Here is an 18,242-nt window from a genome sequence, read left to right on the forward strand (position 1 = left end):
ACTGCTGGTTGACAGTTCATCTGAATAATCAGAAGAAATTGAAAACAGTTTGAATTGCATATTTTAACTTACTGCATATGTTTGTTTGCATTTTTCTCCCTGTCATAAATCTCCTCATGCATTGGCCTTGAATGCATATAGCAATAGCAATAGCACCAGTGCTGGGTGCACTGCCTTTACTACCGGTTCTCATTGTGCCCATGATCACTTCTGATGACGTCTGGGTCAGCGGGCGGAGCCTCCCTCCAGTTTTACTACTGGTTCTTGTGAACCGGTTCGAACCAGGGGCAACCACCACTGAATAGCACTTAGACTTATATACCACTTCACATTGCTTTGCAGCCCTCTCTAAGCGGTTTACAGAGTCAGCATATTGCCTCCAACAATCTGGGTCCCCATTTTACCAATTTTGGAAGGATGGAAGACTGAGTCAACCTTGAGCCTGGTGAGATTTGAACTGCTGAACTGCAGGCAGCCGGCAGGCAGCAGAAGTAGCCTGCAAGTAATGCATTCTAACCACTGCGCCACCACAGCTCTCTGTTGAGGGTATCATCAAGGTAATCCATTTAAGATAGCATCCAACTCTCTTTTCTGATCTAATCAAAAGCTTAAAGAACAGCTATTTTAAAAAAGTGTGCAAGAGAAAGTCACCCTAGACATGAAATGACGATAAAACTAAACTATTCATGTACAAAAAGTATTGAACTCAAAGTTTATTACAAAAGAGCCAGTTTTTCTTTCTCGTTTGTTATGGTGCTGACAGCACTTCCTTTACATAGCATGTTCTGGGTGGTTTGATGCGCTTGTTTTGCAGAATTTTATGTTTCTCATGTAGATGACTCTGCTAGAAGGACATTTTCTTTTGGTTCCTGTTTTAGCTCATTCTTAATACTATTCTTAAATTTCAGTCAATGGAAAGGAAAGGAAAGGAAAGGAAAGGAAAGGGAAGGGAAGGGAAGGGAAGGGAAGGGAAGGGAAGGGAAGGGAAGGAAAGGAAAGGAAAGGAAAGGAAAGGAAAGGAAAGGAAAGGAAAGGAAAGGAAAGGAAAGGAAAGGAAAGGAAAGGAAAGGAAAGGAAAGGAAAGGGATGAACTGAAATATTAGTCTAAAAAGTCAAGGAAAAATGGTAAATGTGCAAGTGATTTCAAGAAGATGTCATTTAACCTAAGCTGTGGCCACAATTATTTCATTATAGCTGACCAGCTCAAGGTTGACTCAACCTTCCATCCTTCTAAAATTGGTAAAATGAGGACCCAGATTGTTGGGGGCAATATGCTGACTCTATAAACTGCTTAGAGAGAACTGAAAGCACTATGAGGTGGTATATATGTCTAAGTGCTCTTGCTATACCAGCATAAGTCTTTCTTTCATTCCAGGACTTTCAGGGAAGCAAAGGTAAATGAGACACCCATGACAGATCAAGATGCTGGCAAGCAGATAATACGGAGGACTTGGAATGGGCCATAAGCACTCCAAATAGAGGTTTCTCACCAGATGATTATACAAAAGTGGTCTCTGGTGGATTTTAGAGTTCTGGGAGCAAAGAAAGAGTCAACTTTGTCCAAGTTGTCTATTCCTATTCAGAACCTCTAAATGGCTACTGCGTTCGCCCACTTCCTTTCTTAACCAGTTACAGAAATCTCTTGTGAATTACTTATTAGTCATTAAGTACCTTCAGAACCACAGGTTTTCATCACACCAGGTGAAAAAAGTTTCATGTAACTTTAAGAACTTATTTTAAAAAATATTCTGAACTAAACCGAAAAAGGGTGATTAAAATGTTGATTTTAGAAAGATACAAATGGACCAAGGGGCCAGATGGATTGGAAATAAGATTTTGAAATTAATTATAAGAATCCTTCCTGTGGGTTGTTTAAAATCCTATTAAAAATATATGAAGATTTTGCATCTAAATATAAAATCTTCCCATAGGAAATTGTGTGGATTAGAGAAAAACATGATAAGAGGAGACTTTAAAGGCTGGATGCTACAGGCAACCAGAAAAAACTAAAAATTATAATTAAAGGGGAAGCGATCCACTGATACAGAATGGAGAAAAGTATTATAACTTTGCAAGAACTCAAAGTTATTTGTGACCAATGCACTTGGAAATTCCTTTTAAGACTGCCTGCTACCGTAAAAATGTATTTAAAAGATGAAACAGAAGAGGATACAACTGAGAATCAGATTGTTTTAGATTTGGATTTAAAAATGACAAGTTACAAGAATAATACAAGTTATAAATTGCAAGAATTATAGAAGTTACAATGGATTTACAAATGAAACTAGCTGATGTTTTAATCATTAAAAGGGACATATAAATAATAATCAAAAGAGTGAATTGGATAACTTCCCATCTTGGACTACAAAAAAGATGTGTTAGACTTATGAAAAAAATCCAAAGAAAAGACAAAGAGAAAATGAAAAGAAATTGGCTTGTGGGCCACTATTAAAAAGATTTTGAAATGTAAAAAGGAATATAACATTGTCTTATTTAATCAAGATAAAACTAGCTCTGATGATAATGACTTAATCTGGGTCATAACATCCAACAGTGTGCATCAGGAAATAATGTATGGACAGTTTTACCAGGGTTACAGAGTTAAATAAACCATGAAATGACTGAGGGTGAGAATTGAGTTGGTCCTTTTGGAAAACCAGGTTTTACTGCAGGATCCGTTGGTCACTTCGTGAGATCATTCCAAACCAGAGACTTAATGTAACTGCCTGAAAACTTGAAAAGAGATCCTTTGAAAGATAAAATAATAAATAAATCAGGGCAGGGAGACAGAGGAAATTAAACACTAGCATTTTATGAGAGCTGAAATGAGAAGAAATGTCTCCAGTATAATAAGACATCAACAGATGATAGTGCAGGCACAGCAGAAGCTCTGAGACACTTTTAGCATCTCTTCTTTCATCTTCTTTGGGAAGAAGATGCTATGAGAAAAGGTTGGATTCTTAGTTGTTGATAATATGATGCCTGCAGTGAGTATTTGTCAGTGAACATTTAACAATGCATCATGGTTGTAGCTTTCGCAGCTGAAAAAGTGCTTTCAACTGAAATTCATCATGATATGCAGGTTGATTATTGTGAAGATCAGTGATGGGTTTCCAATATTCTTACCACCGTGCACGCTTGCTTCATACATGCGTGTGCCTTCCAAGCATGCACCCAGTCTTCTACACATGCTCTTTGCTCGCTCGTGCACCCTCCGCACATGCACCCAGCCTAGAAAATGTGCCTAAATAGGATGGCATACAGGCAGGGCAGGTGGGCAGGTCCACCCGCGATCTCCGCTACCAGTTTGCCTAAATTGGTATGAACCGGCTGAATACCGCCTCTGATGATGACTATGCTAACATGAGCACTGTGTAGCTCTGGGACCCCAAAAATAAATATATCTAAAGATGGTAAATCAAGATGAGCTGCTTTGTGTAATCAAGAACCTGTAATAGCATTCAACAAGTTTCACTTAAAACAGGTTGATGAACAGATTAAGCAGTATCAGCAAATCATTCAACGAGAAATTGATTTGACAAGCTTGGCATTTTTCACAGGAGCATGTGGGCTATTTTATTGATATTGTTCAATATTGGAAGTTTGTGCATGTTGGGTTCCTTACATGCTGACAGGAGAGATGAAAGCTTCAAGAGTTGAAATTGGCCAACAATTGTTGTTACACTACAAAAATGAAGGTGAGGAATTTCTACACAGCATCATGATAAGTGACAAAACATTGGCTCATCATTATGACCTAGAAATGAAATGTCAGTCCATGGAATATCATCATAAAGTTTTATCGGTGGGGGGAAAAAATAAATACACAGGCTTTGGCAGGAAGACTTGTGGTAACATTTTTTGAGGGGACACAGATGGTATTATTTCCACCACTGTCATAGAGCATTACATTGTCACATATATTATTTGAAATGCTTAAACAGGGTTTGGAAGCATTTGTTTGCTACAATGTAATAATGCTAGGTCCTCAAGAGAACCTGTAAACACTATATCACCCTCATCTAGATACAGTTCAGACTTGGAACCATTCTGTTCCAATCCCAATCCCAATTCCAATTCCAATTCTAATTCTAATTCCAATTCCATTCACTCTACTCTACTCTACTCTACTCTACTCTACTCTACTCTACTCTACTCTACTCTACTCTACTCTACCCTACCCTACCCTACCCTACCCTACCCTACCCTACCCTACCCTACTCTCTATATCCTAAACCCTAACTCTATTATCCAAATTGAAGGAATGCCTTCATGATCCTCTTTTTTTTTTTGACTCAAATGAAGAAGTAGAAAGGACTGTTGGGACCTTATTGAAGAGACAACAAGTGGAGTTATTTCATGATGACTAAGAAGCTTCCTCATTCTTGACTGAAATGTGTAGCAAATGGCGCTGATGATAAATGTAGATAAAGAAATTTCAAGTTCAACAAGAGAGTCTTTTGCAGTCCTTTAAGACATCCTCTTTTTTCTAAATTCACTATCCAGTGCATAAGCATAATTATTCTTGGGAAATTCTTTTCCTTAATTTAAGATGAGGGACACTTTAATGTGTCCCTGATCTTATCCTATCCTCAGGAAAAAAAATTCTTGATGGCCTAAATGGCTTTGCCCAGTTCTAGGATTCCAGACTTTAATGGGTTCTATAAAATAGAATATATTCTTAAATTCATCATGCTAATGTGGGTTTATTATTTGCGAATAATAAAATGAAATAACTTCCCAAATGGAAAGTTGTCTCTTATTTTCTGGTCAGGTAAAAAGTATCTTGGAAGGATATTTTTTGTTTTGTTTTGTTTTGTTTTGCTGCTACATCATACAGCTAGAACCTCCTGGGTATCTAGTTTGACCTCTCTGCTTTACTTCCCGCTCCTGTTTGTCAAGCTTTCCAAAAAGATCACCTAAGGTTGGATTAAAACAACAACAACAGCCATTTTAACAGCCGGTTAAAGCAAAGGAGGGATGCGGAGACTGTTGACCCAGATGCCAAGAGGACACGCTTCCCCATGTCAGCTAAACATCTGGTCTCATGGCTTTGCCTGCAGAAATATAATCTTGGTGCCTGCAAATGATACATCCACTCATGAATGTCCCATGTTTCCAAAACTGATTGATTGGTGTGTGTGCCATCAACTCTGAGTGACCACATAGATAGATTTTCTGCATGATGATCAATCCATAAAAGTAAATTCAAGTCTGATGAATCCCAGTGACCACATAGGCCAGGGGGCCCCAACAAGCAAAGTCCCATTTATGGGATGGAGGCAGCATGCTAAGCCCCCTCCAGTACATGGAAAAAACTCTCTCCACAGACCCGGTCCCTGGTGCCCAAAAGGTTGTGGCCCAATGACATAAGCACAACTATATTCTTTTCTCGGGAACTGTATGGAAGTGTTTTTCCATGCTCTCCTTCCTTAATTGTTTTCTGATTTTTCAGTTTAGTGTACAATCCTGGAATTTCGTGGTAATCTCTTAGAGGAATAATAAATCCAACTGTTTAGCTTTCCATATCTAGTCAAGCATAGGACACTTGCTATGACATGTTTATTATTTCCCTTGATTCCACACATCCATCCATCCTTCCTTCCTTCCTTCCTTCCTTCCTTCCTTCCTTCCTTCCTTCCTTCCTTCCTTCCTTCCCACATTTGTCATTTTCCTTTTCTCTTTTTTCTCTTTTTTCTTTATTCTGTATTAATTTGTGTTTTTATATTTTCTTTAAAACTTTTAATAATAAACACACATACATTTACAGACAAAGACATAATTTTTCCCTCCTTCCTTCCTTCCTTCCTTCCTTCCTTCCTTCCTTCCTTCCTTCCTTCCTTCCCTCCTTTCCTGTCTAGCCCCTGATTTTCCCCAATTTCTTCGCTTAAAATTTCATTCTCTGAAATCCATCAGTCTCCACCTACCTATTTGATCAAACCTTCAGTTCAATTCCACTTTGCTTCAAGGGAAAAGCTCAAAACTGCAGGATTTCTAAACATGGATAGCCAAACACCTCCAATTCTTTTACTTTGTTTTGACAATTAAGTGTGGTATTGCATGCCCAGTTCAATTAGCTTTGTTATCATTCGCTTTGTGGATAATGTCATGCTATACCAAAATGAAGACTTAAAAGCTCGCAAACAGTGCGGAGGCCTTCAATATATATATATATATATACCGGTATATATATTTGTGCCAGAAAAGGGAGGGCAGCTTTGCTCTCAAGATTGTAAAACACAGGCTACATTTCTCTTTGATGTCCCCTGCTGGCTAATTCAGAAATGGCATTTGGAAGCTTTGCAGGAATCTCTCCTTTATCTCTCCTTTATAAACCTGCAGTTAAATACCTAGCTGAATGATGCATCTCACAAGAAAGCCATAGCTGTGCCTAGCGTTTGTATATAATACAAGCAAGGGAAAACTGATGGTCAAAGCTTCAGAGATGATGCATGACATGCTTCTGGAAGAGACAGCAGAGAAGATCTGCAAAGGTGACCACTATACTGATTCAAAAATAAGGAGCCGTTGGAATTGAAAAATATACTGTCTTTTAAACAACAGGAAGGGAGATCATTGTTTATATTCGGGGACCCCAAAACAAAGAAAATATCTGCAAGCACCAAAGAACTGATGAGATCAGAACTCTTCCTTCTTCCGGCAGTATCTTGAGCTTGCCAGACTGGTACAGTTCAGGGAAAAGCTGTATCAACAGGCTGGGGACCGCATTATTAATTTATAAGCTTCAGTAATAGGATTTAAAACACAAAGTCAGTGCGATCGGCTAAGTAAGGACAAGAAACACAGGCTGTAAGGGAAGTCAGATTGCATACTGAAAAAAGTCAGATCAGCGCTGAGCTTTCCTCACTTTCTGTCAAATTTTCACCAGCACAAGGCATAAAGTAAGATTATGAATCCCAAAGGTATGAGGATTTGAGCTGGCCAATCGTTTAGAGCAGCCATTTATAGGAGGTGGGAAAAAAAAAAAACCCACTCGGTAAACTGGAAGGAGGTAACATTCCTTGCCTCAGAAAGGAAATGTTAACATTTAATTTCGTCAACATGGTAACCAAAAGGGCTTTAAACACGACTCAACCCAAGCAGATTGATAAGATAAACAAGCCCTGTATTTTTTTTCAGTCGTCCAGGTCATGGTTGTCCCAAAGGTGCTTTTTTTCAGGAGGCAACTGGACTCTCTTGTGTTATTTTCCCTTTGAAGATGTTTTGCTTCTCATCCAAGAAGCTTCTTTAGCTCTGACAGGACAGGGGGGAAATGGAAGGATTTATATTCCTTGCAGACAGCTGGTCATTTGCATCAGGGATGGGTTCTAAATTTTTTTACTACCGGTTCTGTGGGCGTGGCTTATTTTGTGGGCGTGGCTTGATGGTCACGTGACAATTCTTTAGGATTTAGCAGAGGTACTGGTCTACCAGGCTTTTAACTGCTTGCAGAGCTGTACCAGTCTACCCATTTGTTTTTGGAGGCACCGGTCTACTCTTTGTTTTTGGAGGCACCGGTCTACCACCACACTGCCTTTTAACATTGATCAGCTGTAGGGGGGCCCTTTGAAGCCCCACGGCAAGAGTTTAAACAGTTTTTTTCCTTATAGCCCATCAGCTGGGACTCAGGAGGCAACAATAGATTGGGGGTGGGGCCAAATAAAAGGTAAGAATAATATGGGGGGGAGGCGGGGGGGCAGAAGCGGTTCAGTGATGTCTTATCGTCACCGCTACCGGCTCAGCAGAACCAGGCCGAACCAGGAGGAGCCCACCACTGATTTGCATCCTCTAAAAGGATGAGCTTCTTGGATAAGAAGCGAAACGTCTTCAAAGAAACAAAAAAGCAAGAAAATCCAGTTGCCTCCTAAAAAAGCCACCTTTGGGATAAGCTAAGCAAGTTACAGGTTAAGGCTCATACTTTGAAGGACCTCTCAAAAATTTTAGATTTTTTCCCCGTTAGTACGAGATTTATTATAAATCCAAATTTGAAAGTCCTCATAAATTAAAGCCCTCTGTATGGCTGACAAGATCCTCATTAATTGGTCTTATTGATCTTACTTATTGAGTTTGTCTAGCCACCCATCTCGTATCAGTGACTCTGCCTGCATTTACACCTTCCGTTTCAAAGAGAATCTTCCTCACCCCATCTGGGACTTGTTCCGCATCTTGGTGGCATTTCTGCCATGTTCAACTACAGGTAGTCCTCGATTTACGACCACAATTCATCCCAAAATTAATGTTGCTAAGTGAGACATTTGTTAAGTGAATTTTGCCCCATTGTACAACTTTTCTTGTTAAGTGACTCACTGCACTTGTTAAATTAGTAACACGGTTGTTAAATGAATCTGGCTTTCCCATTGATTTTGCTTGCCAGAAGGTCACATAACCCTGAAACACTGCAACCGTCATAAATATGAGTCAGTTGCCAAGCAGCTGAATTTTGATCACAGGGATCAGGGGTGGGTCCTTATTTTTTTATAATTACCTTAGCCCTAAGGTCCCCAATGTGATGTCCTTAAACATATTATAGGTAGCCCAAACGGTGTTGTCTTCCATGATTTCTCCTTCATTCCTTGCCATATGCTAAATAATCCTTCCTTCCTTAATTCCTCCCTCCCCCCTTCCTTCCTCCCCCTTCCTCTCCTTCCTTCCTTCTGTAATTCCTCCTCCCTCCCTCCCTCCCTTTTCTTCCTTCCTTCTGTAATTCCTCCTCCCTCCCTCCCTTTTCTTTCTTCCTTCTTTCCTTCCATAATTCCTCCCTCCCTCTCGCTTTCTTCCTTCCATAATTCCTCCCTCCCTCCCTCTTCCTTCCTTCCTCCCTCCCTCCCTCGCTCCCTCCCTTTCTTCCTCTCCTCTCCTTTCTTGTTCTCCTTCCTTCCTTCTGTAATTCCTCTTCCCTCTCTTCCTTTTCTTCCTTCCTTCCTTCCTTAGTTCCTCCCTCCCCTCCCTCCCTCCCTCCCTCGCTCCCTCTAAAGAAAGAAAAAGATACTTTTCCTTTGAGAACATTTGCTGTTCTCTGCTTAGACCTCAAGATTATTTTATATTTTATTGTGCCTTAGAAATGCTAGGATGATATACATGTTTTGTATATTTTCTCTTCCTTTGGTTGATTTTTTTAAATTTTAATAATTAAGTCAATAAGCCAGGTTCTTTTGGCTGTGCTCCAAATGTTTAGCCATGGAATGCTAATAAATCACGGCTCAGCTTTTCTTAATAACTTCAGCAAACTGAACATCGACCATATTGCAGTCCCCACAGGTGCGTTTTTGTTAGCAGTAAATGTTATCAACAAATCGAGGCAGAGATTTTCAGTGGAAACTATTTGACTACTGTGTTATTGAAGCAGTTTACAGCTGTCATGCCTCTTAATAATAATGATAGTTCCTCTCCTGATGTTTGTGCCTCATAAACTGAAAAATAAATGGATTCGTTATAACAATTTTTTAAAAAACTGAATTGCTTTAATTTTCAATAGGAAGTCTACGTGTTACTAATGGATGCTTTACTTCGTTGCAGTTATTTTCCATTTCTGCAATAAAAGCATCAAACAGGAGTTTATGTTTTTTTTGGGGGGAAATATTGTTTACTAAAATCATTAAATGTAAGACTTTCCTTAACTGCATCTCTGGATTTGAAATTAAACCCAAGTAGACAACTCAGAATGGTGTACCAAGATGACGTGATAATACTTTATAACACCCCCTTATAGAAAAGAGAGTGTTAGATGGAACAATCATTGTATTGTATTTGTAATATATTTTTAACATTTAGAAAATACACAACTATTAAAAGAAAGCAAAAGAAAAGATAGCAATAGCAAAAGAACCTGGACTTATATACCGCTTTACAGTACTTTACAGCTCTCTCTAAGCGGCTTACATAGTCAGCATATTTTCTGCAACCATCTGGGTCCTCATTTTACTGACCTTGGAAGGCTGAGTGAACCTTGAGCCAGTCAGGATTGAACTCCAGGCTGTGGGCATTCCTGGCTGCAGTGATGCCTTTTAACAGCCTCAAATTTGTTGAAGTAAATGACATAGAAATTGGGCAGAATGGAGAATTACAAAAGCTAGAGGCAAAAGTCAGAGGGCATGAAGAAAAAAAAAAGCTGAAAGAAGAAATATAGAAATAGTCCTAAGGAGCCGACCTCAACATGGGCTAGCATGGAAAGCTCCCAATAAAAGAATGCTAAGTATTTCCTCTGTATGTACAGTATGCCTGTATGCGCATCTCTCTATATATTTATCTCTCTCTGTTCCACCCACCATGGACTCTTCTGCCTTGATAAAAGGAGAAAACCGGAAGAGCTAATGCTTTCCTCAACTGAACTGAAAAACAAAAAGAAAGGTAAAAAATAATACTGTGATTATTCGATTTATTCATAGATTTTCCTGTGAGACTTCTGGAATGTATCAAGTGAAATGCTCCACTCGCTGCCGTGCTTACCATAATAAATAAATCCTCCATTTTGTCCCTTTAACATAATGACAGCCTATTTTCCAAAAGCAATAAGGAAAGTCTGCCATTTTTGTTCCTTGGGATAGTGGACATGGACACTAACTAACATAACCTGAAAAGTTTAATGGCCAAAAATTCTTTGGTGGCGTTAAAAGGATAGCTGTCTTGATTTGCATTTCAGTATTTGGTCATGAGAGCGCCAAAGAATTGAGGCCGTTGAACTATGGTGCTGGAGAAGACTCCTGCGAGTCCCTTAGACTGCAAGGCGATCAAACCGGTCAGTCCTAGAGGAGATCAACCCTGACTGCTCTTTAGAAGGCCAGATCCTGAAGATGAAACTCAAATACTTTGGCCACCTAATGAGAAGGAAGGACTCACTAGAGAAGAGCCTAATGTTGGGAAAGACTGAGGGTAAAAGAAGAAGGGGATGTCAGAGAATGAGCTGGATAAAGTCACTGAAGCAGTAAGCGTGAGCTTAAATGGACTCCAGAGGATGGTAGAGGACAGGAAGGCCTAGAGGAACTTTGTCCATGGGTCCACAATGGGTCTGACATGACTTCGCAACTAACAACAATAACACATTTGGTCATGGATTCCACTTTTCTACATAAATAAGTGGGCACTAGATTGATTTTCTTGTCTTGTCATTTTCTGAAAATGTGCAAAGTAAGTGAACCATTCTAAATGCAAAACAATAGCACTTTCATTATTATAACGTATACCCCTTTGGACATTAGTAAAGCAGGAACAGAATAGATATATCCGGTGAATGCGGGAAATCATGATACAGAACATAGACTAATAGAGTTGGAAGGGAGCTTGGAGGTCTGCTACTCCAACCCTTTGCTCGAGCAGGAGACCCAATACCATTTCAGATAAATGGTTGTCCAGTCTCTTTTTGAAAGCCTCCAGTGATGGAGCCCCTACAACCTCTGAAGGCAAGGTGTCCATTGGCTCTCACCATTAGGAAATTTCTCCTTAGTTTTAAGTTGCTTCTCTTCTTGGTTAGTTCCCATCCATTGTTCCTTGCCTTGCCTTTTGGTGCTTTGTAAAATAGTTTGACTTTGACCCCCCACCCCATCCCCTCATCTTTGTTGGAGCCCTTCAAATATTGGAACATTGCTATCATGTTTCCCCTAGTCCTTCTTTTCATTAGACTAGACATAGTCTAGTCTAGTCTAATAGTCCAGGACACCCAGTTCCTGTAACCGTTCTTCATCCACCCAGCCTCAACCCTTCATGGGTCTAAGGTGTTCATCTGTCATATTGATTTCCAAGTTCTTGACAGCCCTGGAGAATAAAGGCCTTTAGCTAAATGGAGAAACTCCACAGATATTAAAGGCTCCCCACTAAGATGGAAGACAAAATGGAATTTTAAAAGTAAATTAAAACGAAATGCAAACATTAATCAGCTGTTAAGAAATCAGCCCAATAATGTGCATCTTGGTCCTACTTCTAAGACAAAGGTTAAATAGAATTACCACGGGTGAATATTTCACAGCTGGAACACTGAAAACTCTCCTGCACGTGCTGAAGATACAGGACTTGGAGAACAGAAGCATCTTCAAAAAGGACCATTATGTAGATCATAATGCCTAGCCAGCTTTTTAACACAGAGAGGCTGGTGCTAGATATAGACACATTTTAATCTGCTTGCAGCATGTATTTTTTAAGCCGTGTTTTGCACTTTTCCATGGATAGAAAGCTACTCTTGTTACGGGTGACATCTGTACTAATTCACAAGCCATCTTTACGGTTGAAAGGGGAAGGATATTGGTACATGAAGTCAGCTCACACAACAACAGTTGCCCTTTGATGCAGAACAGAGAATGAAGGTTGCCCAACGGAGGGAAGGAAATGGACCTTTTTATATGGGGAAGAAAGAGCAGATATAAAAACGCAGGAAGAGCAAATATAAAGAAGTGTCATCAAAAGAAAAGAGAAGGAGAACCCAGGAAAATAGAACAACAACAGCAACAAAAAAAGAAATTTTGATAGGCCCAGAGAGAAGGGCAGTTGTTTTAGGGTTGGGAGATGCTTGCTCCCCCTTGCAAAAGAACCAAAGCAAACAGAGATGAAAGATATTTCAGTTCTTAAGGTATTTGAATACATTGCAATGGTATGTATTTTTAAATAAGATCAGGAGAATCAGTAAAGTTGGAACGCATGGTTGAATATCCTTCAGTAGCAACGGTGACTGGTGGAGGGAACCCCAAGAACAAACAAACCCCATGAAAAATGCCCCAAATCTAGACTTGTTTTACAAAATAAAGATACAGATAGTCCTTGACTTCAGACCATTTGTTTAATGACGATTCGGAGTTACCACAGCACTGAAAAAAGTGACTTTATATGACCCATCTTTGACCTTACGAACATCGTAACACCTCCCCGTCGTCACATAATAATGATTTGCATGCTTGGCAACCAGTTCACACAACAGTTACAGCATCCTGTGGCCACATTTATTTATTTATTTATTATTTATTTTTGGATTTATATACCGCCCTACTCCCGAAGGACTCAGGACGGTGAACAGCCAAAAAGATGATTATGATTATGATTTGCAACTTTCCCAGCTGGCTTCTGACAAACAATATCAATGAGGGACACCCGATGCACTTAATGACTACTTGTTTCATTTAACAACTGCAGGAAAAAAAATCATAGTGAAATTGGCTCCGGCTATGTGAAAGCTTGCTTAATGATGACATAATTTAGCAACCAAAATTGTAGTTGTAGGTCAAGGATTACCTGTATCATTTCTATACTATGTCCTGGATACCATTTTCTCTATTGCTTGTTGCATCCATCTTTTAATGGCCCGAATAGCATCCAGTATTTTCATTCTTGATTTTAATCATCCAGACTGTCTCATCCAATGTCGCTTATAGTGCAGAGAAGTTGAATTTAGCATCAGTGGAGGTGAAAGGAGTATTCAGGAGTGTCCTTTATTAGCATAAAAATAGGATGCCACCTACAAAGCTTGAACCAAAGCTAAAGGGTGGGTCTCCACCTATTTAACAATACTTTAAATATTATACAGTTCTGTTTAAGGTTGAATTAACCGATGAGACTTTATAAATGTGCTGTTTGGGAGATTGCAGGAGGGCTGTGCCAAGCTTTTTCAGAATGGCTTCTCTTTAGTGTGACTTCGATCACATCAGCAGACTGAAGCAGAATTGCAAATCAAAGTGGCAAATTGAGGCAGGTGGCTTCAAAGCACATTACAGTCTTTTGAAGGGCTTTGTACATTCAGTGGCCTTTCTGCTACTTCTGAAGTTATTACAGACAATATACAACGCTCCAACTTCTATGCAGAGAAGCAGTTGAGAGGCGTGATGGGCTCTTTCATCTTTACATGAATACTGGCCAATGAGTTTTATCATCTAATGAAAGTCTGCCTCTCAAACCCCTTTTGAGAAAGTGAAACTACCTGGGGTTGCCATTCAGCTCATATATTCTTCACTGTGGCCAGGCATTAACCTTAACTTCAGTCTCTTAAACCAGGGGTATCCAAATTTGGCAAATTTTAAGACTTGTGGATGTCAATTCCCAGAATTCCTCAGCCAGCTATGGGAACTGAAGTTCATAAGTCTTAAAGCTGCCTTAAACTAATGGAATGACACACTTCTACTGTATAGACATATCCTGCCAATTCAAGTGAGAGTTGATTGCAGCTCTCAACATCCTGAATATATCACTTCAAGGCTGACCCAATCCAGTACACATCTTGGACCCAATCTGACTTCTAAAGTGATAGGAAGTCTCTTGACAGGAGTGAATAGGTTTTAAGATGATCCTGACATACGGCATTCTTGCCTGGTATGGGAGCAGCTCTGTAGCGGACAAAAATGCTCTACAGAGAATCATTAAAACTGCCCAGAATATCATCGGGCTCCAGCTACCAGCCCTGGACGACATCTTCAAATTTCGCTGTTTGAGGAAGTTGCATAACATTCTCAGAGACTCTTTCCATCCCGCTTACAATCTTTTTGGACTGTTGCCTTCTGGCAGAAGATACAGAACACTTAAAACTCGGACCACACATTTTCTGAATAGTTTTTATCCCAGAGCTATAATTGCACTCAACAATGAACTAAAGGGCCACCGTCAGTGAGTTGTTGGACAGTATTACTTGGTCTATTGTGTGGATGTTTGGGTGATTTAGGGGTGGAGAATTGTGGTGGGTGGGACTGTGTTTGGGGATTCTTATGTGTGTTGGACCTGGTCTTTGGATGTTAATTGAATTTTGTTGTATGGGTATACTGTCTATACATGTACAATGACAATAAAGTTATTATTAATTGATTTTAGGAATGAGTTGTGCCTTTTTTCTGTACTATCTTTCCTTCCACTTGCAGAAATATTGAATGGCCTTGAAATTCAGAAGGAAGGCTCTGTTGTTATAGCTTTACAATAAAAGTAGAACTGACCTACATGGCATTGGCTTTATAGTCTAGTTACCTTGAAGGAAGAATAATATCTTGACTATCTCTGTGACACCGAATCTGTATCAGCTTTTTCTGGTTGTGAGACTACTAACCCTGCAGGAACCAATTCCTGTCAATCATAAGGGAACTTCTTCCCAGGAGGGACTAAGCTTGCCCACTATTCTAAACTTCCTAATAATTTAGAAAGGTAGTAATAAAAGCAGCAAGACTGCATCAACCTTCATAGGTAAGTCAAAGTTCATTCTTCCAAATCCTTCCCATATGAGATCAAGCATTGCCACATTTCCTGCCCATCCTGACACCCCCTAATGCTAGTTATGAGGAGGGGTGCCCAAGTTCGATAACTGTCTATACCCGTGATGGCGAAACTATGGCACGGGTGCCACAGGTGGCACGCGGAGCCATATTGATGGGCACGCAAGCATTGCCCTAGTTCAGCTGCAGTGCACATGTGTGCTCCGGCCAGCTGATTTTCGGGCCTTCCGGGCCCACCGGAAGTCGGGAAACAGGCTGTTTCTGACCTCTGAAGGGCCTCCGGGGGTGGGGAAGGCCCATTTTTCGCTCTCCCCAGGCTCGAGGCTTTCTAGGGGGTGGGGTGCATTGCATTATGGGTGTGGGCACGCACACGCGTGACACCCCCGCGCTCCCCCTGCTTTTGGCACGTGATGGAAAAAAGGTTAGCCATCACTGGTCTATACCAAGATTCTGGGTACCCCAGAAAACTCAGTGCAAAAGAAACCAAATAGATACACTGAAATTGTGAATGCTCCAACACTGGAAATTTTTAAGAAGATGTTGGATAACCATTTGTCAGAAGTAGTGTAGTTTTTCCTGCCTGGCCAGGGAGTTGGACTAGAAGACCTCCAAGGTCCCTTCCAACTCTGTTATTCTATTTCTATTTCTACTTGTCAACCCAAGCTTGCCATTCTACCTGAAATAAGTGGATTATTTATTTTTTTAAAGCAACAGAAAGCAAGACAAGAAACAATGGGTGGAAACTAATCAAAGGAGGAAGCAACCTGCAATTAAGGAGAAACTTCCTGACAGTGAGGACAATTAACCAGTGGAACAACTTGTCTTCAGAAGTTGTGGGTGCTTCATCAGTGGATCATTTTAAAGAAAAGACTGGACAGCCACTCGTCTGAAATGGTATAGGGCAGTGATGGCGAACCTTTTAGACACCAAGTGCCCAAACTGCACACACTGCACATCCCCAAACTGAAAGGTGCGCATGTCCGTGCAAACATGTTCATGCGCAGAGATGCATGAATGTGCATATGCATGGACATGCATGCATGTGCAGCAGAGACTCGAAGACCAGCTGGCCAGTGGGAGGTGGGGCATCCCAATACCAGCAGCCAGTGGTGGGATTCAGCCAGTTCTCACCACTTCGGGAGAACCGGTTGTTAACTTTCTGAGCAGTTTGGCAAACTGGTTGTTGGAAGAAATCATTAGGGCACAGAGAACCAGTTGTTAAATTACTTGAATCCCACCACTGCCGGCAGCACAGTAAGAGGTAAGATCTTTTTCTTTCCTGAGCTTCTCTTTCGTCGTTTGCATGGAAACAGAAGCTCACAAAAGAAATGCCATGGAGATCTGACCTGGGGTGCCGGCGTGTGTGCCAGCAGAGAGGGCTCTGCATGCCACTTCTGGCACATGTGCCATAGGTTCACCATCATGGATATAGGGTCTCCTCCTTGAGCAGGGGATTGGACTAGAAGACTTCCAAAGTCCCTCCCAGTTCTATTCTGATTGATTGATTGCCTTTTTAAATAGTGTTTAAATTCCTTCTTTAACTTGGTGCCTTAGTTCATCACAATTTCCTTAATGCTGCTATCTCTGCCTTACAAGAGCTGGAAGAATATTCGGAAAAACTGACGAGTTAACCATTCTGTTGCCCCATGCAATATTCTGTTTCACATTCAAGCACCCTGTGGTCTCTTTGCTAATAGGATGAAAAGGAAAGATTGCACAAAAGTGGAAACCTCACACAAACCAGAATATGAGATGTTTTCCAAAATGTGTCACTTTCCTTCTAGATCATGAAAATCTACCAGAGGTATCAAACTTCACCCCTAGCAGCGGCAGCAACATGGCAGGAACAGATGTCATCTTCACCTGCTCCAGCAACCCGGGCATTAATTCGTTTAGCTAATTAGTTCTTTAAAGCCCCTAAGTGCTCCTTTTTGCTACCAAGCTAGTTGCTCTTTTGCATAGCTCTGCTCGCATTAACAGGACCTTTTTGGAAGGTCTGGCTAAGCTAATCTACAGAATAGAACAGTTTAAAGTGCCCATAATAGGCAGCCTCTTTAATCAAATTAAGCACTTCATTAAGGAAAATTCTTCTTTTCACTAGTTGATGGTTTGGGGAAATTAATACTGGATGACAGCTGATGTCTCAGCCCTTTCATAATTTCAATCTGGTATACCCTTGTACAGAATAAAATTAGTGCCAGGTTTCTTTTCTCTCTCTCTCTCTCTTCCAGATAAAGTAATATTAAAGATCTCTCTTGGCAATGCCAGGTAGTTTATTTTGCTACAGAACGGTCTGCCAATTGTACAGCACGGAATATTTTTTTGCGAATTGTAAAACATTATGGGAAAAGAATTGCCTAAGTGTTATTCACCAACCATAGGGTATCAGATCAAAGTTGGATAAACATTGGATGGCATCAAAGAGATACTGAAAACTTTCTGGATTTTTGCAATTCGTATCTGACGCTTTCCCTATAATACTTGAGAAGATTTACTTACAGTTATATAATCACAATTGGGGCGAGAATTTCCATTGCTAGGCAAGGCGATAAAGTCAGGGTTGGAATTCAGCCGGTTAGAACCGGTTTGGGTGAATCGGATGCTAATTTTACATCTGGTTCACTGAACCAGTAGTTGCAAGGACTGGTTGGCCCTGCCCACCCTGCCCCTCCCAAGAGTCTACACGTGGCCCGTTTTGGATGCCAGGTAAGTGCCGCGCCCACAGGGAGGCTTTGGGAGGCAAGAAAGGGGCCTCCCAGAAATCTGTAAATGAGCCCGTTTCCAGCCTCCAGAGGGAGGCTGTTTTCGCCATCCCGAAGGCTTGAGGAAAGCGTCCAGAGCCTGGGGAGGGCGAAAACACCCCCCTCTACTTTGGTGCAGGAGGCTGAGTAGGCCATACCCACCATGGTCACGCCCACCCAGCAACCAGGCAGAGAACCGGTTGCTAAAATGCTTGAATCCCACCCCTGGATAAAGTATAAACTGAATCGTGATCAATTTTGTGAACTTGTCTGTCAAGTTAAGTGAACCACTGCAGTTGTTAACTGAATCACATGGTCATTGAATTAATCCAAG

General features: G+C 40.7%; 1 protein-coding gene across 8 annotated transcripts in view; it reads right to left on the minus strand.

Annotated features, from left to right (window-relative positions):
• Window positions 1–18,242, minus strand: part of NLGN1 (neuroligin 1) — a 768,195-nt gene that overhangs the window by 233,448 nt on the left and 516,505 nt on the right. The window lies entirely within an intron of this gene.

This window comes from Pantherophis guttatus, chromosome 6 (genome assembly GCF_059756535.1).
Source record: "Pantherophis guttatus breed Tessera chromosome 6, ASM5975653v1, whole genome shotgun sequence".
In the NCBI taxonomy this organism is placed as follows: domain Eukaryota; kingdom Metazoa; phylum Chordata; class Lepidosauria; order Squamata; family Colubridae; genus Pantherophis; species Pantherophis guttatus.